The following is a 25,993-nucleotide window of genomic DNA, read 5'->3' on the forward strand; positions in this document are numbered from 1 at the left end:
GAGTGTGGACTGAGAGAGGGAGAGTTAAGTAGATGACCTTGGTTTGCTTTTAGTCTGTATTTTAAACCAGAGTCAAAAATTAATCATTGTGGCTCATGTATCCATAATATCTTGCTAACCCTGGGGCTTCCCTGGTGGCTCAGACGGTAAAGAATATGCCTGCCAATGCAGGAGACCTGGGTTTGATCCATGGGTCAGGAAGATCCCCTGGAGAAGGAAATGGTCACATACTAAGATCCCCTGGAGAAGGAAATGGCCACACACTCTAGTATTCTTGCCTGGAGAATTTCATGGACAGAGGAACCTAGCGGGCTACAGTCCATGGGGTCACAAAGAGTCGGAAATGACTGAGCAACTACAAATGTTCCACGTAAGCCTTAAGGCTGAAACTTAAACTAGTTATAAATTGTGTTATTTTAATAGTTTTTTTTTTTTTTTAATTCTTGTATATGTATATACCCTCTTTGGGAATCCACCAGAGGTATCTGTGAGAAAACAGGATTCAGAGACTCTGTTTATGGCCAAGACTATCATCACAACTAATATTCTAATTATCAAAACGCTCTGCATGTTCTTCTGTCCTTTTACCACTGACCCTGTCACTTTTTTCTTTTTGCCATTTTTAATTTGCTTATTTCATCAAAAACAAACACCTTTACATCCTCAGCTTTTTCTTTTTCACAGATCATCCCCTCCCCCCGCTAGACATAAATAAATTAATAAATATAAAAATACTTAGAGCAGTGCCTAGAATGTAATGTGTCAATAAACATTTTAATCACAATCACAACAATTATTAACTGAAACCTGACTCTGCTCAGAGGACACACTATTTTGCAGTTCTCTCAAAGGGAAGCTTCCTGTTGTCTATGATGCCTCAGCTGTCCTCACGGGGACAAAATGGTTGTCTTCTCCCAGCTACCCACTGTTGTTGATATGTCATTATTTTTCTTTCTTCCCGTGAACACTCCTTGTGTTTTCGGATTCTTACCATTGACCCAAACGCTGTTTTCCTCATCGCTGTAGCTTAATCACAACCCTATTGTCACTGAGGCTTGGTGATGCCTCTGCGTTTTCCTCCATCTTGAATCCTGTCAGAATCCCAACAGACTTCACGCCCCTGTGAACGAGCCGTCCATTATGGCTTCCTGCTTTCTGTGCTTCCAGTTTCACCGTGGGCCTTTTCAGAGTCATCAAGAGGAGCTCTGAAGTCCTAAGTGTCAATATTACCCTCTCAGACGACATCCTCCTTTAAAAAGCTCTTTTACAAAAGGCACCTGAGCCTTTGTCTTTCTCAGCATCATCCTTCATAGAAGAAACAATAACTGCCATGTGGAAATAGCCTTAACTTCCCTATGTTGAACCTTGACAGTTAGGCATCTGTCCTTCTACTACCTGACTCACAGGAAAAGGACCATGGCACCATCGTGACCAAGCTAAACGTGCCACTTGTGTTTTTCATCTAATCCACACTGTCTAGAACATTTCCAGATCACTTCTTTCCATCTTTTCATTATGTGTTAGTTCTGGATCCTTACTGCTTGCCTGTCAATCCATTTAAGTCTCTTAAGTCTCTTGCATCTTAAAAAAATACCCCAAACCCAACATAAATGCCTCTCTATATCCTCCCACTATTACCCCACCTCTCTCATTCATTCACACCCTAAGTTTTCAAATGCTCTTGTCCAGCATCTTTACTTCCCACACCCTTTTAAGCATTTCACACCTGGGCATTTTCCAGTCACTCTAATGAATAACTTCTGTTTAGCTTACTTAACACATTTTATTTTCTAACACACTTGCTACTAAGGAGTATTTGACTAACCTTCATTCACTTTTTCCTCCATTGCTTTATGTAGAGAATTTCGTATGTGTGCATGAGTTTTTGTCATTTGGGGGCCATTTTTTAGCCTCCTTCATTGTATCCTCCATGATTTTTCTCAGTTTTATACTTACTCCTCATACTAACCAATATCCTTGTTATTCTCATTCATAACCACAGCACAGACCACCACCGATTTGATAACTGTCAAATCTATACCTGTGTCTCTGAGCTCTCTTCTGATTTCTTGATTCATAATACGCAGTTCTCTGTAGGGCTTCCCAGGTGGCACCAGTGGTTAAAAAAAAAAAAAAAAATCCACCTGCTAATGCAGGAGAAACGAAAGACATTTGATCTCTGGGTCGGGAAGATCCCCTGGAGGGGGAAAGGGTAACCTACTCCAATAGTTTTGCCTGGAGAATCCCATGGACAGAGGAGCCTAGCAGGATGCAGTCCATGAAGCTGCAAATAGTCACACATGACTGAGCACACAGGTGGGAGTGTGGGAAATCTGTCCCTCGGTGCCCTAGAATCCTGCAAGACGACACATACCAAACTGACCTGGTGTTTCCCAGACTCTCATCATAGTCCTTATCATTGTTACCAGAATTGATTATTTTTTTCTAGTATTACCCTGAGAATCCTTTCGAATCTGCCTCCTCCAATTTCCCTACATTTAATTAGTACTATGTTACTGTGATCGAGGAGTCTTACGCTCTATAGGAATGGCCTGCACGGGCCCAGCCAAGCTCATTCATTGGTTGGGAGCAGCCCACGGGAAGCACGACCTTGTCATGAATAAAGTGGTGGACCCGGTGTGATGGCCACTGGGGCCACTGGTCCATTATACTCTACACACTGCAGGAGATCTGAGAAATACATTTTCATGGCTGCCACTTTCCAAATCTTCTCCGTTCAACCTCCCAATTATCTACGTACTTCTTTCTGACCCATCCCTCTGAACATGGCCTCCTCATCTTTTTGGGGGGTTGGAACACCACCTCTTCTCTCTGCCATCATTCTTGCCTGGTTTTCTCTCTAGTTCTTTCTCCAAGGTGCTGACAAAATGCTCCTCTGCACATTCAAATCCAACTTGGTAACTCCCAGCAACCAGACTATAATATTCCAGTGGACACTCAGGGATAAAAAAAAAAAAAAAGCCAAGCTTCTTAGCACGGGAACAAGGATGTACCAAAATTTCTACTGGGCTGGTCCAACTGCATCTGTCAATGTGACTTCTCCAGAAATTCATGGTGCAATCCACTGGCTGAGTTTGTAGTCCCTCCAATGCATTTTCCTCAATTCCATGCCTCACACCTTTACACACACAGTTTCATTTGCCTTAAGTGTCAACTCTTCACTCTCCTGCCTCTGCCTGCCTCATGGGCTCGTTATTTACGGCACATGGCTCAGTATATTCTTCTAAACCCACAGTTCTTGTCTTGGCTGTGCAGCAGCTGGGGAGCTTTCAAAGTAAAACAAAACTGAGGCATAAGTACCTAAGAGTCTTATTTAGTTAGCCTGGCTTCTTTTTCTCAGCACAGCATGTTTGAGATTCATCCATGTTGTATGTATTAGTAGGCTGCTTAAGTAATTACTGAACTGGTGGTAACTGAAAAGACATGATTTTTTTGAATAATTAGTGAACACATATGCTGTTGACTTAGAGTCGTTTCTAGAGTTCTTTTGCCAATGACCTTACATTGAAAGCAATTTGAAAATTAAGTATTTAAATGGATCATTTGAAATAAAAGTTTGGCAACTGTTTAGTGATAAAGCTGCTGCTGCTAAGTCGCTTCAGTTGTGTCCGACTCTGTGCGACCCCATAGACGGCAGCCCACCAGGCTCCCCCGTCCCTGGGATTCTCCAGGCAAGAGTACTGGAGTGGGGTGTCATTGCCTTCTCCGAGATAAAGCTGGTTGTTTGAATTCAACTAATTTTTTTTTTAAGCCAATTGTTTCTCTGAATTATTTTTTTTTCAAAACATTTTAGAAATTTCTGTGAAAAGGTCATGTACATAAGACAACTAATGACTACTGATTCTATTTCCTTCACAAAGGGAAAAAGAAAAAAAAACATATATTCGTGAAAGTTGACTCTTAGGAGTGTCTGAATTCTTGTTCTGAATAAGAAAGTTCTGAGGCAGGAGATTTGGCTTTGCCTCCCGGGGGCCTGCTTTCAACCAGATTTGGGCTCTAGAACCAAGAAAAAGATGGCAGACAAGGTGCCCCACCAGCAGAATGTAGGCAGCCTGCTTCACTGAAGTGTAGGTTGCAAGGGCCTAAGCAGAGAGTCAGGACCCAGGTATGTTTGTGAGGAAAGGAGAGCCACATAAGCCATGTCAGAGGAGGAGAAACGAGAGCCCCTGGGGCCATGGCTACAGGCTCTTCATAGGCAACTGTGTTTTGACTGAGTGGGTTGTGAGTTGGGAATAGCCTCAAACTGGTTCAGCTATTCCTGTGGAAAAATTTTTTAAAAACTGACATGGTAGCGACAACCAAAAACATAACTAAATGTCACTTTCTTGAGTTGAATGCAAGGACTACTCATATCTGAAACGTTTAGTAGACTATCAGAGAAAATTTTGAACCACAAGGGGAAATAGTCTTAAAAGCAGCCACACAGAAAATGCAAGTTACCTACAAAAGAAAGAAACTATCCTGCTTTGGTTTCCTCTTGGTAACAATGAAGGGCAACAGGGGCAGAGCCGCATCCACGTCATCGTGAAGGAAGAGGCTGTACCCAGCACAGTTCTTGCTGATGTACAGTACCTACATTTTCAAATGTCGATTTGAAAGACCTTCAAAAGATTTTGAAATATTTTCAAATTAGTCACACACTAAGATTTTCAAATATGCAAAGATTCCAGAAACATTTCACTCACTTATACTAATGCAAAGAAAATTACTTGAAGATGTGTGTAGTCAACTGAAAGATGTCTAAAATGTAAAACTTTCTGAGAAAGTTATGCTATAAAAGATTGATGATAAGCATCAGTGTCAGTTAAATATAGAAGTAGGCCAACAAATCTATAATATACCACACAAGAAAAAATAATTTGTATAGGTCACACCCTTTCTACAATGCAAAAAACCAAGCCATAACAAAAAAACTTTGCATAAAGAGCCTCCCCTGCAATGTGTCAAATGCCTTATAAAAATTACATCCTGTCACCCAATAATCCTTTCCCTGAGCTAGCCTAAGAAACCATCTGAGATACAATGTATACACAAGGATGTTCCTCACATCATTACTTATTATAGTAAAAATCTGAAATGCAATATTCAACTGTCATTGAATGGGTACCCAATTACATGTGCATTTAAAATAAGTGGAGAAAAAATTATAAGGCAGAGTATGGCGTGATTTAGGCAGGCATTTGATCACAAAGGATATTGACAGTGGATATTTCCAGGCTTGCAAACTGCTGAGCTAGCTTACATGCTTCCCTGGGCAAGGCCATCCCTCTTTCATACCTAAACTCTCTACTCTGGAAAGGAGTATGCAACAATCATTTCTCGTTTTCCTGATGGTTAATTGAAACCCTACTTGTAAAATTCTCCCCCAAAATGAACTCAGATTTGTTCCAGGGCTCACTATTTTCCACCAAATTATATACATCCAATCCATCTAGAAAGAAATCCAAAGAAATTGTTATGAGCTCTTTGATCCCAAAGTCTTCACAGAGAGTTTCAGAAACAAGGGATGGAAGAGTACTGGCACACAAATATTTATTTATGTCCAAAAAGCATTTATTGAAATTATTTGAATGTATCTGATGAAGAGAATGCAGTGTCAGTAAATTTTGAGAAGTTCCAGGACTGATGTGGAAAACTAAATGATTGTTCAGCAAATGTTCACTCACTGCCTAGTGCTCCCACCTCTTTGGGAGGAATGTCTTCTCTGTGCTGTGGATAATGGGTTTGGCCGTGTGACGTGTTTTGGCTGATTGGATGTAGGTGAGATGACTGGCAGAGATTTGAAATGTGCTTGTGAGATTGGATGTAGCCTTTTGACTTTTGCCACAAAAATAAAATGTTTGGGTAGCCAGCCCAGGAGAAATGAGAGATCCATAAAGTAGGTTTGGATCTATCCTACAGTTTGGCACCCAGCACAGTGAACCCATTCCAGACCAACAAAATTCTAACAACTTGAAGATATGTGAGCAGAAAATACATGCTTGTTGCTCTGGGTCACTGAGTTTGGAGACTTAGAGCTTTCTTACACAGCATATGCTGGCAGCAGCAAGCTGATAAAATTCTGTCTGTAAACTTGGAGACAAATCAGTGAACTAAACAGTATGTTGTGAAAAATGTTAGTACTTGTCAAAGATGAATGTAAAATATGAAAGACTAATGTTCTTAGGGAAAAGAATACAGAAGTAATAGTTAAGTATATTCAGAAGCTAAGCTCATGAGAGAAGGAGAATAGAGGAAATTAAAAAAAGAGAGGTTATTCAGAATCTTAGAACCATCAGCAGCTGAGGACTAAAACACTTGGACCAAAACCTTCTAAAAGTTGAAAGGAAGTGGGGTAATACACACGGTCTATATTTTGACCCAGTTATTTTATTTATTTGGGCCTCTGCTTTATCTTCTAGAAAAGAAGAGAATAGCAGTGGGTAAGCTGTTTCAGCATTAAAGCTTGATAAGCCTTTGAGATCATTTTAAATCTCTTTAGTAAAATAAGCTTAAAAAAGTATGCATCAGAGATTTTAAGGAAATTAAATTTTCATTATTTTGGTAAACCTGACTTTTTATAGTTATTCCTTATTCAGGTTATTAAATAGGACACTCATAATTCAACAAGAAATCAATTCAATAAGTAAATAAAATTCCAGCTTAATGTAAAAACTGATTTGAACAGGTTGCAGTTTTTGAGTTAGCTATCTTTAATGCAATTACATCCATTTTCTTTTAAATTACTTCTCTGCTAAATGTTATTTCAATATTTTAAGATACCTTTTACATATTTCTAATTTCCCATATTAAGGAAACAATTTCTCTTTCAACATCCTCTAAGTGAAAATACACTCTATAAGACATTTTCATTTTGAAAAATCATAAAAGCAGCTGAGAAACAAATTTCTATCAGTTTTTATCCAAATGATCACTCAGTCACAAATTTTTATTAGTTTTGTGCTGGTACACAAGTTAGGGGGTTTCCCTTATGGCTCAGCTGGTGAAGAATCTGCCTGCAATGCGGGAGATCTGGGTTCCATCCCTGGGTTGGGAAGATCCCCTGGAGAAGGGAAAGGCTACTCACTCCCGTATTCTGGCCTGGAGAATTCCATGGACTGTATAGTCATGGGTTTGCAAAGAGTTGGACATGACTGACCAACTTTCATTTTCACACAAGTAAGGGTTTAAGGATAATAAAGATTCTAACAGATCTGGAAGGTCACCTAGTTGATAAGACTGAAACTATCTAATCTCCTGAAGAGTAGTATAAATATAAGCTTGAGAAATTTATGACACAACATAAATCATATAAATATGACAAAAGTGCCTCACATTCTAATACCCATTTGCTTTCAAATGCTACCTGATAGATGGATAGGGCTTTCTCCATATGCAATTGCCTTTTGTGAAGAATAAGTGTGAGAAGTGCAAAGCCTATGTAAGACAGGTCTATGAACTACTAATTGGACTTTACAAAAGTACTGATAAACATCAAAGTTTATTACAGTCTACTGAGGTTAAAATTTAATTAACAATGATAAATAATTTTAAGAATTTAAGTATTGCCCAAACCCCAAACTAAAATTCTTGTTTGATGTTTAAGTGTATTTTTCATTGCAGAGAGTATCAGAAAGAACATTGAACTCATCCAGTGATGCTTATCCATAACTTCAATCATATTCATAGCCTCACACTATTTCTGTTTTGCTGACCTATGCATAAGAAATATGACTTTAATTTTTATTTCTATAAGCATAATTTTCATTTTTTAAAACCTTTGGCTAATCCCATTTACTCTTTATATTTAAAGAAGTTCATCAGTTACAAACTATTTGGTGGTTGTTGTATTTCACAATTTATTTATGTACTGTTCCAAGATGGAAAACCAGGAATAACTTTTAACCATAAATTAAGGGAAAAAGTATTTAACACAGTTTCATGATTCAGAATCACTTGGTATTTTAAAGAGTAAAATGTTGACTTCAGTGTGGGCAATACAAATGAGATCTATGCATTTACATAATAGAAATTAAAATTGTAAAATAAAATTTAGAAGGAAAAACAAAACTCATGGCTAGGCAAAGAACTCTATTTCACCAAAAATCTTTCAAAAAGTAAGTTTTATATGAGTGAACAGCAGAGAGTTGTTAGCAGTTACATAGGAAAACTAAATAAAAAACATGAAATATGTTCTCTGCTCAAGTCTTAGGGAGCTAAATTTGTAGCTCTAATGTCAGAGCATTGTGATCCATGGGAATTTAAAATGATATACCATGTTTTAGCAATGTTCACAAAATTATTTTTAAAGAAAACTAAAATTTTTATTTGTTTTATTCTCAACCCTCCAGGGGATATTTGACTTCGTAGAAAATTATCTGAAAGTAAGCATGGGAGAGGAAAAGCAGCAAGATGGTTGCTCTTCTTAAGGGTGTATTGATTGCTTAGTATTTGGGGAAGAGAGGGAGGAAGAATAGAAAATGTATACAAGTAACTACAATAAAAAACTAGTAAAATGTGCCATCAGAATAAAAAATAATTCTATCCATGTTAAAAAGGGAGGAGGAGTGGAGAGGAGAAAGAGGATAGATAAATTCACTGATTAAATATTTATTGATAGTCTCCCATATACCAGGTGTTGTGCAAGGTTCTTAACCAACTGTAAAGATAAAGAAATATAATTTCTGCTCCTCAGGGCTCAAAATCCAGAAGGAACAATATGATAGGAAATGTGCCCACAGCAGTCTGTGAGTTCAAGAATGGCAGGGACTGTATTTTGTTTGTTGTGGCATCCTAAGCGGTGAGTGAATGCTGAATAGATACTTAATTCACATTTCTAAAGAATCAGTCATCTGCACATAGACAACTTAAAGCTAAGCATGACATTTTTTTTTTCCTATTTGATCCTTACAACTCTGAGGAAGCAACTGTCAAGTGATGAAAATGAGGGTTCACCATAGATAATATACATGCTGTTCTTTTGAAACATCCCACCCTCACCTTCTCCCACAGAGTTCAAAAGTCTGTTCTGTACTTCTGTGTCTCTTTTTCTGTTTTGCATATAGGGTTATCGTTACCATCTTTCTAAATTCCGTATATATGTGTTAGTATGCTGTAATGTTCTTTATCTTTCTGGCTTACTTCACTCTGTATAATGGGCTCCAGTTTCATCCATCTCATTAGAACTGATTCAAATGAATTCTTTTTAACGGCTGAGTAATATTCCATGGTGTATATGTACCACAGCTTCCTTATCCATTCATCTGCTGATGGGCATCTAGGTTGCTTCCATGTCCTGGCTATTATAAACAGTGCTGTGATGAACATTGGGGTGCACGTGTCTCTTTCAGATCTGGTTCCTCAGTGTGTATGCCCAGAAGTGGGATTGCTGGGTCATATGGCAGTTCTATTTCCAGTTTTTTAAGAAATCTCCACACTGTTTTCCATAGTGGCTGTACTAGTTTGCATTCCCACCAACACTGTAAGAGGGTTCCCTTTTCTCCACACCCTCTCCAGCATTTATTGCTTGTAGACTTTTGGATAGCAGCCATCCTGACTGGCGTGTAATTGAGGTTTTGATTTGCATTTCTCTAATAATGAGTGATGTTGAGCATCTTTTCATGTGTTTGCTAGCCATCTGTATGTCTTCTTTGGAGAAATGTCTGTTTAGTTCTTTGGGCCATTTTTTGATTGGGTCATTTCTTTTTCTGGAATTGAAGCTCAATTCCAGGCAGATTCTTTACCGACTGAGCTACAAGGGAAGATATTCTGGACAGAAGGGACTATGAAAACAGGGAAAGCAGCAAGGAAAGAACGTTCAGGTCTGTTCAGAGAAGATCAGGGTGTTGAACTTGATGATAGCATAAAGTCCTTGTTACTATGTAGGACATGATAAGTATGTGCCAGATATATTTTTGATGATGTTAAATGCCAAGAAGTAGAATTTATGTGAACATGGAATGCATTGAGAAACATGGAGGATTTTTCACTAAGGAATTGTTATTGGATGGCCTTCCCAGGTGGTGCTAGTGGTAAAGAACATGCCTACCAATGCAGGAGGCATAAGAGATGGTGGTTTGATCCTTCCCCTGGAGGAGGGCATGGCAACCCACTCCAGTATTCTTGCCTGGAGAATCCCATGGACAGAGGAGTCTGGAGGGCTACAGTCCATGGGCTTGCAAAGAATCGGACACGACTGATGTGACAGCATGCATGCACATTCTGTTCTGGAGGTGGTTCATAGGACTAATGAAACAGTAAGAGCTGATGGTTGGAAAGCTGGCCATGAGGTTGTTGAGCTTAGGAAAGGAAAAGCTGAAAAGGATGTGAGAAATTTAAGTTAGAACCTCTATGACTTGATATCCTGAGGAGAAAATGAAAAAGAAGGTTGAATAACGAGGAGAGTGGTGTCACAACTGGGAGAATGGTGTCAGAATGGGAGAATATTGTCAGAAATGCAGAAGTCAGGAGGATGGGATTTGTTTCAAAGGGAAAAAAAATAAGTGTAGTTTTGAATATGTTGAATTTAAGGTTCTTTTGAGACATTTATTTGGAAATTTCCGTGAAGCACTGGAGATATATTCCAAATCCTTTATTTTCACAGAAAACTCAATGGCTGGTCTGTGAAGATGAGGTAGATGGGGAGACAAGGAAGTCATCACCTGCAGGAGGACCAATATCCAAAATGTGAGGAGTGAAGTCCAAAAAGGTGCCAAAGTCAAGAATAGCAGATATGAAAGTTGAAGTAAAAAGCCAAGAGTTGGGGATATGACTGATGTAGTCTAATTTGTCTCTTACAGTTTTGGAATATTGTGCACTTTCTTAGCCCTATTGGTTTAACATCATTTCCCAGAGAGACTACTACTAGGAAAGTTCCTAAAAGTTTTAATTTCACATTGTTTGCTAACATCTTAGATGTTTATGACAGTATGACAGTGACTTTGCTGTGTATGACATGTTATCAGAAACTTGTGTGGGATCCTTCTAAATTTTTTCTATGGACTTTCATACATGATACAAATTGTTGTATTTCACTGAAGCAGAAAGCCTTGTAAGAGTTGTAAACTATCAATCCTGTTGTTTCAAATATCACAGAGAATCATGAGGATTTCTTTCACCTTAATGTTAATAGATTCCAAGATCCCTGGGGTGATTCTCTTTCACAAGAATTTTTCTATTCAGTATTTAGATTCTGTTAGTGTAATTGGTGGTAGAAGGAAAGAACCAGCTATATCATTTAAAAGGGAAAACAGAACACAGATGGTAAGATAAAGTCCAACTTCATGAATAGAGACAGGAAGAGATAAAGATCTTTCTATCTTTCAAAAGATAATTAAGTCTTTGTCACAAATGAAGACAAGGTACTTTTGACAACCAAGATTTCAGGGAAAAAATAATTTAACATAAAAGGATGGGTACTAACCCAGAATTTTGAAGTTTTACACAGTGGATTCCTGAACATAAGGCAAGTGTTCTACCAGACCTCACTCTGTATGACTGAATATATAAATGCTGATTTTGTTCAGTGAGTTAGTTGTTTAAAAAGGTTAAATACTTGTAATTTGTACACTTCCCAAGGCTGTAATTACTAAAAAGCCATTGAAAGTCCTTCAGTTGGGGAATTTTTAATGAGTTAACACTTAATCCTCCTTGAGATATCTTGAGTTCAAAAGGAAGGATGCAGGTGCAAAAAACCACAAGAGAGGTGAACTGAATAACCTCCAGTAGAATCAGGATTGAAATGCAGACCTCCCAAATCTCAGTGGCAGTGTACATTAGTCAGAAAAGCAAAATGGACTTGACAGCAAAGGGAAGAGAATTAATATGAAGAGGAAACTGTGATGGTGTTGAGAAGTTAGTCATTAGCTATAGCAATTAATTGCAATTACCATTACTTACAAAAGCATAAGATATTTTACCCAAGCAACTATTATTCAGTAAAAGATAATTATTTCTCATGATTATGGTTGTGTGACAGGTTGTGTGCCATAGATCAGCTAAGACAAAGTGAGAGTAATTGTCTCATCAACTGTATTTCAAAACAGATACCTTCTGCATCAAGACTAATGTTGACAGCATCTATCCAATCCCAAACACCCAAAGGAAAGGTGAATGCATTTTACTCTTATCCCCATATGCTGTATACACAACGTCAACAATATAGGTGCCTGAAAAGACTGTTTTTCATTTAAATAATGGAGAAACTAGAATTCTACCATTAATATTTTCATCTGAATTTGGATTTTTCACTTCTAGCCTCAATTCTAGCAATACAGTTAAGACATGAAACAAAAACTCACAGAATTTCTCTAATGTGAACTGTATTTTTCCAGTAGCACAACATGTATTTGAAAGCTTTTCTTGACTGCACATAGTTACCTTTGAAAATGCCATAAAAGCAAAGATGAACAGAACAATAGCAAGGTGGAGTTCAGTCAGTTCAGTTCAGTCACTCAGTCGTGCCCAACTCTTTGCGACCCCATGAATCACAGCATGCCAGGCCTCTCTGTCCATCACCAACTTCCGGAGTTTACTCAAACTCATGCCCATCGAGTCGGTGATGCCATCCAGCCATCTCATCCTCTGTCATCCCCTTCTCCTCCTGCCCCCAATCCCTCCCAGCATCAGGGTCTTTTCCAATGAGTCAACTCTCTGCATGAGGTGGCCAAAGTATTGGAGTTTCAGCCTCAGCATCAGTCCTTCCAGTGAACACCCAGGACTGATCTCCTTCAGGATGGACTAGTTGGATCTCCTTGCAGTCCAAGGGACTCTCAAGAGTCTTCTCCAACACTACAGTTCAAAAGCATCAATTTTTCGGTGCTCAGCTTTCTTCACAGTCCAACTCTCACATCCATACATGACACCTGGAAAAACCATAGCCTTGACCAGACGGACATTTGTTGGCAAAGTAATGTCTCTGCTTTTTAATATGCTATCTAGGTTGGTCATAACTTTCCTTCCAAGGAGTAAGCGTCTTTTAATTTCATGGCTGCAATCACCATCTGCAGTGATTTTGGAGCCCAAAAAAATAAAGTCTGACACTGTTTCTACTGTCCCCCCATCTATTTCCCATGAAGTGATGGGACCAGATGCTATGATCTTAGTTTTCTGAATGTTAAGCTTTAAGCCAACTTTTTCACTCTCCTCTTTCACTTTCATCAAGAGGCTTTTCAGTTCCTCTTCACTCTCTACCATAAGGGTGGTGTCATCTGCATATCTGAGGTTATTCATATTTCTCCCGGCAATCTTGATTCCAGCTTGTGCTTCTGGGCCGTGTCATTTATAAATTCTGGGCCGCAGCTTGAGTCTGGGCCGTGTCATTTATAAATTATTTCATTTTGCACAAACTATTTAAACATTGTCAGCCTCAGTTTCCTCCTCTGTCAAACTCAGATAGGAGTAATTATGTCTTATGATTTTTGAGAGTTAAATTAGATGACACAGAATAATACACAGTACATTTCTTGGCATAAATAGTTTGATAAATGTGAGCTGCTAATGGTGGTGGTGGTGATGATGATGATGGTAATGATGGCTCCACTTAAACATTTGTTTTGCTCCACTTAAATTTTGGTCTTTAATCACTGATAGGCTTCCTTATTCTAACGTTTCTTTCCTACTTCTGTAAGTATTCTTTCTCCTTTATAGGACTTTTCTTTATGTACCTCTTTCTTTAAGGGTTATGATTGGTTACTAAGATCTTTACACAGAAATTGAGATATGGGTAAACATACAGTAGTCGCTCAACAACTTGTTCCAACTTTTGTAGTGTTTTACACACCTTTAAACCTATCAAATATGTAGAACCCATATAGGAATTTGAGGAAGAGACAAACTATTTCTGAGGCATAGTTTCCTCTGAGGTTAAAGTCTCTTAGAATTCGGAATTTGTGACACAGGAGAATTTCTGGCCAGGGGTCTCTTATGACACAGACCTATAGATCCATCTGGGAGGGGTGAGGTAAGTAGTCTTCATGAGTAGACAGAAGGTAACTGCAATTTATTGGATGCTATGCACCTGGATAGCTCAGCAGGTAAAGAATCTGTGGGCAATACAGGAGACACAAGAGACGCGGGTTCTGTATCTGGGTTGGGAAGATCCCCTGAAGGAGGGCATGGCAACCCGCTCTGGTATTTTATCCTGAAAAATCCCATGGACAGAGAAGCCTGGTAAGCTACAGTCCATAGGGTAGCAAAGAGCCAGACCGGCCTCAGCACTAACGCTCTATGTGCCCCTTTTAAGTAAATATTCCTCGAAGATCTACCTGGTTGCTATTTAGCTTCTCACGATACTTCTCCCATGCATGCATGCATGCTCAGTGTCCAACTCTTTGCAACCCAATGGACCAGAGCCCTCCTCTGTTCATGGAATTCTCCAGGCACAAAAACGATATCTAAAATTCTTTACATCTTTAGATATATATGTTTTTTCAGATGGTTCAAAGGCCCTCTCTCTGGCCCTGACTTATCTCCAAGTCTCCAGTCTGACAGGCAAACTTCAGGGAGATGTCCCACCATTACTCCAACCAGTGAAGCGCTGGTAAACTGGCTCCCAGAAACATTATTTATGGACTTGTCTTTCATGCACTGGAGAAGGAAATGGCAAGCCACTCCAGTGCTCTTGCCTGGAGAATCCCAGGGACGGGGGAGGCTGGTGGGCTGCCGTCTATGGGGTCGCACAGAGTCGGACAGACTGAAGCGACTTAGCAGCAGCGGCAGCAGCTGGTGGCCCAGCAGTGAAGAACCCACCTGACAATGCAGGGCACACAGGTTTGATTCCTGGTCTGTGAACACCCCACAGGCCTCGGGGTAACGAAGCCTGTGTGCCACGACGACGGAGCCTGTGCACCAGAGTTCCCGCTCTGCAGCGAGAGAAGCCATCGCAATGAGAAGCCCACACAAGTGCAGCTAGAGAGTAGGCCCCGCTCACCAAAACTAGAGGAAGCACACACACAGCAGCGAAGACCCAGTGCTGCCAAAAGTAAATAAATACATAAAAGATTTGAAAAGCTATTTGTAAGCATTTGTCAGTTTCTATCCCTGCTAGCTCAAACGGTAAAGCGTCTGCCTACAATGCGGGAGATCCGGGTTCGATCCTTGGGTCGGGAAGATCCCCTGGAGAAGGAAACAGCAACCCACTCCAGTATTCATGCCTGGAAAATCCCATGGACCGAGGAGCCAGGTGGGCTACAGTCCATGGGGTCGCAAAGAGTTGGACACAACTGAGCGACTTCAGTTCACTTCATAGCGTAAATACTTTCAACACGGCCTGTTTCCTAGCTACCATCTTAACATCAGTGAACGCAGACTTGGAAGGAGATGTGCACACTTGCTCCAACACAGACCGGACTTTCCCTAACTTGTAATGCCCCAAACCAAATTCATCATCTTTGCTCCAATCCTAGTTAATAGCACTTCGCTCACCAGCATATCCAGACTAGAAAAGTAAGAGTCAGCCTCAGTGGAATAGGAGGTATTCCGCAGCTGTCTCCTGCCTACCCCTCTGCCTTTGCTGGTGCTGCTGCCTCAGACTTCACTGTCTCTGTGTTCACAGCAGAAAAGCTTCTTCAAGTCTGAGCTCAAACATGGAATCTGTTGATAAGCCTTCCTTACTTGACGCTCCAGTTGGAAGTAGTCCCTTTTTCCTCTGTAATCATGCTAAGTATTTTTTCTTTAAATAGAAACATCTAAAGTTGGTACATTAAAAGCAAACCCAGATTTCTCTACGTGAGTAAAGAAAGAAGAGCTCCACCTGTAGGGTGTGAAGATGGGTCTGAAGTTCTGAGCTCTGGTCTGCAGTCATTCACCTTCCTCCCAGGAGGATTTCATATGGGTCTTCTTTCCTTAATTCTGTCATCACACTCCAGTCAAGATTGGAACTTTAAAACAAAGCATTCACACCAACTCAAGAGGGGCAGGAAGGAAACAAAGGACTTTGCGTGGATCAGGTCAGTGGCCCACTCCAGCATGAAGGTCTGAGTTTGTAAATAAAGCTGATCTTTCAAAAGCATTTATTTGTTTATTAATGCTAATTATAGTCTTCACCAAATATAAACTTCTATCTGCTAGGATGGTGTTTTACTCATCTCTAAACCACTCATACAGACTGGCACTATATTATGTATAATACATAACTCAAAATTTGTGAACACAATTCATGAATGCATGACATTAGAACTTTGATTTCAAAGTTTCAAATCTTGAGAAGATTGTGACAGGTAACAGAATATAAATATGCCACTATCCTGTGAGCATCCATAAGAGAACTTTTGTGATCCCGTTTGACCTTAAATGGAATATAATAATTTTATTTTTACTTATTTCTATGCTTCTTCTGAAGAAAATATAGCTAGAACTACACTATTCAAAATGCACAATAATCCATTAAAGGGAGATAACTTTTAGCCTTTCTTTCTCCTTCAGAAACATTAAGAGCTGTGACTTTGTTTTCCAGTCCTTAATTTGCAGGCAATTGCTTCTAAAGAATCCAACTTCAAACTGACATGAGGATTGCAGAATAACGTTGTCCTTTGAACTTCATTTCAAAAGATCTGAAAACTTAGATGGTTTATTTTTCTTAACTGAAGAGCCTTTAACTTCTGGGACAAAAGAGAAAGAGGAGTTGTAGCAAGGACTGTGATTAAACCTTAACCTGAAAGACGAACTGGCCAGACATGGATGCATGTGCTGGTTTAGCTCGTTCAGACTTGCTGCTCCTTGCGTAAACATTCTCATCAGACCCACCCATCCCTGTCTAGTAGAGATCAGTGAATCATGCTGAATCCAGATCTTTACCTTTTCAAGGTCTATCTATTGCTTTTGCCTCCAATCACCTTTTCTTTGCCTCCTGCCTGTTTGCTTGATGTCACTGTTTACCAGGCATCTGGAAAAGGAAATAGGTTTAGAAGGAGATTTGGAATGGAGTGATATTTGGAAATAATTAGGCAAGAATTCAGAAGACCTGGTTTCGTTCTAGTTCTAGCTGATTTTGAGTAGCTATTGACCTTGAATAAACCCCATTATGTTTCTGGATAGAATTTATAAAAATTATTGAACTGGGATAAATAGTATTAATGAATTTGTAATATTATCATATGTTTAGGTGCTATCTTTGCCTTTTTAAAAAATAGACTTTTAGTGATATATACAATGCACTAATAAGCACAGAAGTAGATATAGCACTGTAATGAGAAATTAATAGGATCAAAACAGTTGATATGGGAAGAGAGGAAAACAGGGAAGAAAATATAGACCTAGGTACAGTGATGGGTAGCCTTGACCTCCAGATTTGTTATATAAAATTAATTTTGCACAAAGGAATTGGTTTTAAGGGGCAGAATGTACTGACAATTTATGGTTTTACTTAGTTATAGACATGGGTTGCTATTTTACACTGATAATGTCTGCTCCTGTTTTTTACTTTTAGTCTGTATCTTTTGCTTTATAATTAAAAAATGAAAGCATACCTTAAAGAAAATAATTAATAAAATTAATTAATTAATTAATAATTGATAAAATAATTATACTTATTAACCAGAATCATTGAGTCACAGTTTTAGAATTCTAGTGTTTTTGTTATTTGTACATAATGTATATATTAATCTGTATTCTTCCAGAAGAAGATCCTCCAACAATTACTTGAGGGCAAATAGTTTATGTGAGCTGAGCAGGGGACACTAGAAAGGCAGTTGGATAGGGAGAGAAGGGGAAGCAGCTGAGAAAGAGTATGTTAGCCAACCCACATCTATGGTGGGTAACTGGAGTTCGTCCCTTGGAAAGACTCTGGGACATAGTATGAAAACAAACAAATACCAGGTCTTGATAATCCCGTCTGAAGTTCAAGAGGGCTGGCTTTAGGGCTGCTGGTGTGCATACATGCTAAGTTGCTTCAGTCACATCCGACTCTTTGTGACCCCATGGACTGTAGCCTGTCAGGCTCCTCCATCCATGGGGTTCTCCAGGCAAGAATACTGGAGTGAGCTGCCATGCCCTCCTCCAGGGGATCTTTCCTGGGATTGAACCTGCATCTCCTGCATCTCTTAAACTGCCAGAGAATTCTTTACTGCTGAGCCACCGGGGAAGCCCTAGGGCCACTGTGGGGGGTGTTTGTGTGTGTTAATCCCTCAGCACCTGTAGGTCATTTTCCATGTATAGAGGGCACAGCAGCCTTCCATGGGCTGGAGGATGGCCCTTGAGCACAGAAATGTGGGTAGTGGCAGCAGGGGGTCAACTGGAACACACAGAAGAGTTAGAGAGATTTGGGTGTAGTGCCAACAATGTCTACTTCAGTGTATCACTGAATTTTTTAAGTAAATAAATTTTTTAATAAAGATGAAACATGTTTACCTTGAGCAAGTTAGAAAAGTTAAAATGATATATGTTAAAATCATTCTAAATTTGACCATCTTATAGTAGTCATCAATATGTTTAGGTGAACACCATTCCCATTAAATAAGTGTATGTGTGTTTCCATGTGTCTGTGTAGACATGTGTATGCATATGTGTAGAGAGACAAATTTTGTGAATTCTTCATTTCAGGAAGAAATTTTTATGTCGACTGAAAGAAAAACACACAATAGAAAAGCTGCAAGTTAAGTGTCATTGGGACCTTATTGAAGACTATAACCCAAGAGTCAGCCACTCAGATAGCTCTGAGGAATGGCTCCAAAGAAGTAAGGGACGGGCCAGGATGTATATCAATTTTCTACTGGGGGAAAAACACACACACACACACACACACACACACACACACACTATATGTACTCTAATCACAAAGAATAGACATTTCAAGTTAATGATTTTAGTGCAGATCTAAGTATGGGAAGATGCAAGAATCTGAGGTCATTGAAATTTTCCTTAGATATGCATCTTAACGATCTAGGGGCCGGTATATCCAAAGCACAGGAGGCTTTCTGTTTTTCTTCATTGCAAATTCCTCTCAGGGTGCACTTGTCCCTAGGCGACAGCAGTATCTCCTGGCTTTGATTCTTGTAGAACTGAAATGGCAAGAGCATTCTTTTCTTTACAGATATATCTGCTTTTCTTTGGTCAGATTCCTTATTTAAGGAGTGCTGTATATGCTCATGTTGGATTTTCTTTGTCTTCAATATCTATTAGCCATTCTGTGGTTGTTTAAATTTTTGCCTCTTTCATATGCATTTATTAAAATTATCTTAAACTCTTCTTCTAGTCAGTATTTTGATATTTAGTGAAGTTTACTTTTTACTTTGCTTTCTTTAATTTAGCTATTTTTGTGATTATATTTTAGCCTTCTTTTATTTTCTTAAATCTACACTTCCCTTTTTCATTTATTTTTATTGTTCTGACATCTTATCTTTGAGTTTCTGAATTCATATTCTTACTAAGTTATTCTCTAAGTTAAGATTATTGTGATGAATTTTCTTGTGCTTTGAAGTATGTTTTCTTTCACCTTCAGGATCCTTATCTTCCTTGGAAAGTCACATTTCTTTCTTGCTTGCTTTTCTCCTCTTCTCTGCGTATTTTGTTTTGCTGTGGTATGTTTGCATTTTTGCCATGGAACTTTCTTTCACATTGTTCAAAATTGAATGGTTCTATTCAGACTTTTTTTGTGATATTATGTGAGTATACACATGATTCTTCCTGGTACAGTTGAACCAAGTTTCTTTTGCCCTTCTAGCTACTGTTAAGAGATATTTTGCTTTCTGTTCATTTAAGAACCCAGCTGAAGTGCTATGCTGTCTATAATACCATGGCTCTGGTCTCTTCTGAGATGTTGTTAATTATCGTACTGTGTTCTGTGTGTTATTTGTGCTTGTGTTCAGTCATGTCCAACTCTTTGCGATCCCATTGACTATAGCCCACCAGGCTCTGTCCATGGAAATTTCCAGGCAAGAATAACTGGTGTGGGTTGCCATTTTCTCCTCTAGGGTATCTTCTGGACCCGGGGATCAAATCCGCAACTCTTGCATCTCCTGCATTGGCAGCGGATTCTTTTATCACTGTGCCACCTGGGAAACTGTATAGAAGGATTAAAACCATCTAGTTTGGTAAGTCACATACTTTAGGGGGATTATACCTGGATTTCACACTATTTTCTCAATTCAGTGTATTTGTTTCACTTTTCTAGGATAGTCATAATTCAGCTTCTTAGCTTCAGGACAAAAAGAAAAACTTAATCTATTAGTTTACTCTCCCTTATATTAAAAAAAAATGCTTAGCTACTTATATTTTTCAAACTACATCTTTAGGTGGAAGAATACCAAAGAACTGAATGGGATAATTTACTTACAGTGAGATTATACATATATGGTTACACGCCAACCATGATGGTGCCTGTAATTGGGTGAGTCAGTTTGTGGTTTATTTTAACCTTCGTGACAAGGTGAAAGAGTTTGCTACACTCTCATTTTAAATAAATGCTTGTTTCTATTCTGGAATTGTTTTTAATCAGTCAATATTCAGGCCTGTTTTATTGCAATATAGATTATTTACAATATTATGTTAGTTTCAGGTGTGCAACACAGTGATGCAATATTTTTATAGATTATACACCATTTAAAGTTATTACAAAATAATGACTATGTTTTCCTGTATTATGCAATGTATCTTTGTTGCTTATTTATTGTATGCTTGGTAGTTTGCACCTCCTGACCCCTTACCCCTCTTTTGTTCCTCTCCCCTTCCCTCCGCTCAGTGGTAAACACTAGTTTGTTCTCTATATCTGTAATTCTGTTTCCATTGTTATATTCATTTGTTTCATATTTTAAACTCTATATGTAAGTAGTAACATAGGGTTTTTGTCTTTGTTTGACTTATTTCACTTAGTATGATACCACCTAGGTCCATTCCTGTTCCAGATGACAGAAATGTTGCTCTTCTTTTATAACTGAGTAGTATTCCATTGTATGTATACACTATATCTTCTTTACCCATTTATACATTGATGGACACTTAAGTTGTTTCCAAATCTTCATTATTATAATTAATGCTGCTATAAATATTGCATGTATCTTTTTGAATTACTATTTTCAGATTTATTCTAGAATGATATTAATACATTATATAATTACAGATTTAAAAAATTCTTACGATACACAGAAAGAATTCTTACATTGGAGAAGTTAAACTATCTGAGCATTATGATAATTTCCAGTAGATTCATTTTATAATTCTAAATAGTATATTGTGATATGAAATATGTAACTTAGAAATAAGACAATCAAAGGTGACCTGTAAGAATACTATCAAATTCAACAGACATATAAGTAAACCAAAAGTATCTATTTTCAGTCAAAATCCATAGCAGATGGAAAAAATAACTGAATAATATTTAACATAACATTTAACAAAAAGACAAGGCAGTGATAGATAATGAGCACCTTTACTCAAGGACTAGAAACAATGGGAGAGTGTTACCACCCCTAAATTGGAAGGGGCAGGAGAAGGGAGGCTTACCGACCAGGTGTTAGAAGTGCAAAGGGGCTGCCCCTTACCTGGAGGAAGACATTCACAACTAAAACCTTGGAAACAGTGTTGCCACGGACTCTGATCCTTTTCTCTTTCCAACCTCAAATCTCCTATCAATGCTCGTTATTGACCAAACCCACAGAACGCTGAAGGCAGGAGTCCAGGTGTAGAAGAGAGGACAGGTTAATCTCCAGGACTTAGTAAGGCAGGAAAGGGTGGAGGATGGATCTGGAGGGACAAATGGAGGCCAGCCAGCAGAGCATCTTACCTTAACATTGTCTTTAAACATCATTTAAGTAACAGGAATGAGCTCTTTAGTTATAGAAGTAAAGAGCATACTTTTCTGTATTTACATAAACTTACAAAGCCACTCATGTATAATTTGTAAAATGGAATCACTTCATGCATGTTCTTTGTATGTAGGCACTCACATTCAGAGTTGTTTCTACTACTTGAATTAGCTCACACTTCTTGAGTGGTATATGCAAGGGACTTTTCCAGTGGTGTTAAGTGAATTTACTCATTTACTCTTCAGTAGTGGCAGTATCGGAGAAGGCGACGGCACCCCACTCCAGTACTCTTGCCTAGAAAATCCCATGGACGGAGGAGCCTGGTAGGCTGCAGTCCATGGGGTCGTGAAGAGTCGGACACGATTGAGCGACTTCACTTTCACTTTTCACTTTCATGCATTGGAGGAGGAAATGGCAACCCACTCCAGTGTTCTTGCCTGGAGAATCCCAGGGACGGGGGAGCCTGGTGGGCTGCCGTCTAGGGGGTCGCACAGAGTCGGACACGACTGAAGTGACTTAGCAGCAGCAGTGGGCACTACCGTCCCCACTTTGCAGGTGAGGAAACAGAAGCTCAGTGCAGTTGCCTCAGGTTAGTGACAAGAAGTGGGACTCTAAGCTGGGATGCTAACTGTGGCACCTGGCACCAGCGCATTTCCCCCCAACTACCATCCCTAAAGGAAGTCCGTGCTATTAGCCCATGGGCTAGTCAATTGCCTAATTCTGAGTCTCATGAGTTTTTGTGTCACTTTCATTACACTTGAGTAATAACTACCGAATTGGCAAAGTAACTTAATCTGAAAGAAATGACCCACTTCCCAAATTTCGCACACAAAGTCTAAGAATCAGATTCCAGGATGTTCTGGGTCTGAAAGGAACTTAGCCAATCCTTCCTTTAGTTGTGACCAGACCAGTCCCCTCTCTAACCTCATTAGCATCTTGCTGATTCACTTACTGGAACAGATGTAACTCCTGTTTCGTAAGCTTAAAAATCATCCTCCTGAAATACTGCATAGCTTCTGAACAGTGGCCGTATGAAGATATTTTGCATCAGATATGATTCAAATAGCAATGTGTGGCAACTCTGTCAAAGGGAAAGAAATCTAAATAAGTTTCTTCTTGTGAAACAGAATAAAGAAATGGAGATTTTTGTAAAAGAAGTAATGAGTTCAGTAGCTTCTGAAAGTGAAACTGGGAATTAAATGCAATCACATAGAAGTCCTCTCTTTAAAATGAAAGTCAATTTGGGAAATATCTTAGGTAACCCAACCTCCATAACAAAATATCATAGACTACATGGCTTAAACAACAGAAATGGGAAACAGAAATATTCTCACCGTTCTGGAGGCTAGAAGGTCAAGATCAGGCTGCATGGTTGGGATCTGAAGAGAGTTCTCTTCCCGGTTAGCAGATGGCTGTCTTCTCACTATGTGTTCACATGGCCCTTCCTCAATGTGCGTCTGGTTTTGAAAACAAAGACAGCTCTTCCTCTTCTCATCAGATCAACAATTCCATTCAGTTAGAACTCCTTCCTTTCACTACTTCCTAGAAGCCCTATATCCAAATATTGGCACCTGGAGTTTAGGACTTCAATTTAGGAGGACACATTCAGTCCATAGTAGGCAACTACTTTTCTCCTGACTAGATTAGCAAAATAAAATTATTCTAAACGTTACTCAAGAATAATTTTATCACAGCACATTTATATTTAAAATAGGAATAACCCACGAAAGTTTATTAAAAAATAAACCAGCAATTACTGCTTTATGAATTGCTAAATGCAGGCCATAACATGGAATTCTATTAGCATTCTTAGCTTACTTCAAATTAAACTGATATATAAAATTTCTAAAATAGATTGGGCTTGAAATTGTAAAGATAATCAGTTTCCCTAAATGTGACCTCCTTCCACCGTCATTGTAAATGCAGATGACTATGGTGATTGGAGTGGGTGGGGGAGGTGAAGATTATATTGGGTCCCCTCCTTTGGAGCTTCTGTTTGTTTAGGGCAGTGAATCAAGGTGGCTGTTAATTGGGGAAAAATGATATGTCAGTGCATTTGTGTCAAAAAGACACAAATACAATCAACCCACAATTCCCACCATCCCTCAAATGAGTTATTTCATTTGTTCACCTATAAGAGGCTTGGTATTGTTCTTGTATTACCTCTTTCCACTCTGAGTTTCTTTAGATATGGCGCTTAACTGCATTTCTTAGGAATACTAATACCTGGGATTAGTTGGGTATAGCGGTTTAGGGGCATAACTGCTCTGGGTCCTATGCAATTCCAAAGACAGCCATACTATTAATACCTGAGAAGCCTGGATAGTGAAGATATGTGTGAGCATGGATAGTTGAGACACATTTTTACATGACAAACTATGCCTTTCAACTTATATGACTTATATAACTTTATGCAACCTCCTAGACTTCAATATATTTATTTATGATATAGGTCTAATAATAGTATATTACACATAGTGTTGTGAGATTTATTATATTATAAATATTATATATGATGTATATTTGTATCCACATATGTGTGTATGTGTCTATCTAGAGGGAAAGATCCTTTCAGTTGGGACCACTTGATAAATGTTAGTTGTTCTTACTACTTTTGATTTGGGGTTATAATTTCTATTTGAATCTTTTTAGGTAGATACTTTTATCACTGGTCCAATTTAACTCAATTTCTATGTCTTTTTAAAGGGCAAAAGCAAGAATAATTTTGAAATTATAAAAGAAATTATAAAATTAATTTATAAAATTGGATTGGGGTGGTAAATTAGCCAAGGTTGCAATATATGTCTTATCTGGCTCTGATTCCTTCAATGAGTAAAAATGACCTTTTGTGAACATAAGACTGCCTCTGAAAGAAAATCACATGTTTTCAATTCAATACTGAAAATAAACTTATAATACTAAAACAAATCATCTTATTTTCTGTTTAACAGTATACTTTATCACCAAGATGTTTCTTTTTTAAAATGGAGCGAGAATATGCTTCCTGACCATGAATACTAGTAAAACCCCAATGACGCTCTCTGCTGTCATCATCATCGAATGATCATATAAAATGCTTTACAATGTCCCTTGGATTATTTATTTAAACAATGTGATATATACAGCAATAATATGCATGATCCATTCTGAAGGATTGCCATTGACTGTCAAAGTAAATTCAAAATTATGATTTTAAAATAATCAAAAACTGACAGAAAAGTTGGAGGTAACTGTACAAGAAACTTTTTATTTTCCTGAACTGTTTAGAACAAGTTGCCAACCTGGTGTCCCATTATTCCAGAATACTGTGATGTGTATTTCTTACAAACAAGGACCTTTGCTGTACAACTGTAATAAGACCATTGAAGTCAAGAAAATTACCACAAAAACATCACTAACATTTAATCCTCAGAGTTCATTTAATTTCACCAATTGTCCCAACAATGGTCTTTATAGCAATAGGATCTAGGTTTGAATCACAGGATACAGTCAGTTGTCAGGTCTTTTTAGTCTCCTTTTCCTGGAACAAACTCCTGTCTTTCTTCGACCATCATGACCTTGAAATTTAAAGGCCGGCTATTTTATAGAATGTTGTTCTGTCTTTTAGAATGTTTGGGTTTGTCTGATGTTTCCTCATGATTAGGTTCAAGTTGTATATCTTTGGCAGAAATATCACACGTGAAATGCTGTGTTCTTTGTGTTGTAATCTATCAGAGAGCACGCAATTTTGATCAGTTTCATTACTAAAGAAGTTCACTTTAGCCACTAAATTAAGGTAGAGTCTGCAAAACTTCTCTGCTATAGTTTTCCTTGTAGTAACCAATAAGTATTTTGTGGGCTGGTACTTTGAAACTGGGTTGCTATTTTATTCCGTACCGAACCTTCAATTTATTCACTTATTTGTATTCGAATGGATTCACAGTTTTCTGTATCATTCAGTGGGTTATAGTTGTTCTTTGCTGTTTCTATTTATTTTGGCATCCATACTGATCCTCATTGGGCCATGCAGGGACAACTAGTCCTATGGACACCCTCCTCACTTTCCTTAAACTTTTACACCCCACACCTGACTGCCTTCCTACACCGATGCTCTCTCAATCTACTGGGGTTCTTGTACCCTGATCTTGACCACTGCATCTCCCCCAGACTGGCACAAATGCCTACCTCACTCTGTTCCACCTAACGGCTTTCGAACTAAATTGTTCAGGAAGGAGAGATGAGGGGAGTAGAGGAAAAGAGAGGGGAAATGAGCCAAA

The 25,993-nt window shown here is 38.6% G+C and overlaps 1 long non-coding RNA gene across 1 annotated transcript in view; it reads right to left on the reverse strand.

Annotated features, from left to right (window-relative positions):
* LOC122445022 overlaps positions 1–25,993 on the reverse strand; it is a 38,091-nt gene that overhangs the window by 7,085 nt on the left and 5,013 nt on the right. The window contains exons 2-4 of the long non-coding RNA XR_006270422.1: positions 23,072–23,194; positions 22,690–22,818; positions 21,474–21,675 (exon numbers count right to left, since the gene is read on the reverse strand). This is a non-coding gene — a long non-coding RNA (uncharacterized LOC122445022). The remainder of the gene's footprint in view (positions 1–21,473; positions 21,676–22,689; positions 22,819–23,071; positions 23,195–25,993) is intronic.

Source organism: Cervus canadensis, chromosome 7, assembly GCF_019320065.1.
Source record: "Cervus canadensis isolate Bull #8, Minnesota chromosome 7, ASM1932006v1, whole genome shotgun sequence".
In the NCBI taxonomy this organism is placed as follows: domain Eukaryota; kingdom Metazoa; phylum Chordata; class Mammalia; order Artiodactyla; family Cervidae; genus Cervus; species Cervus canadensis.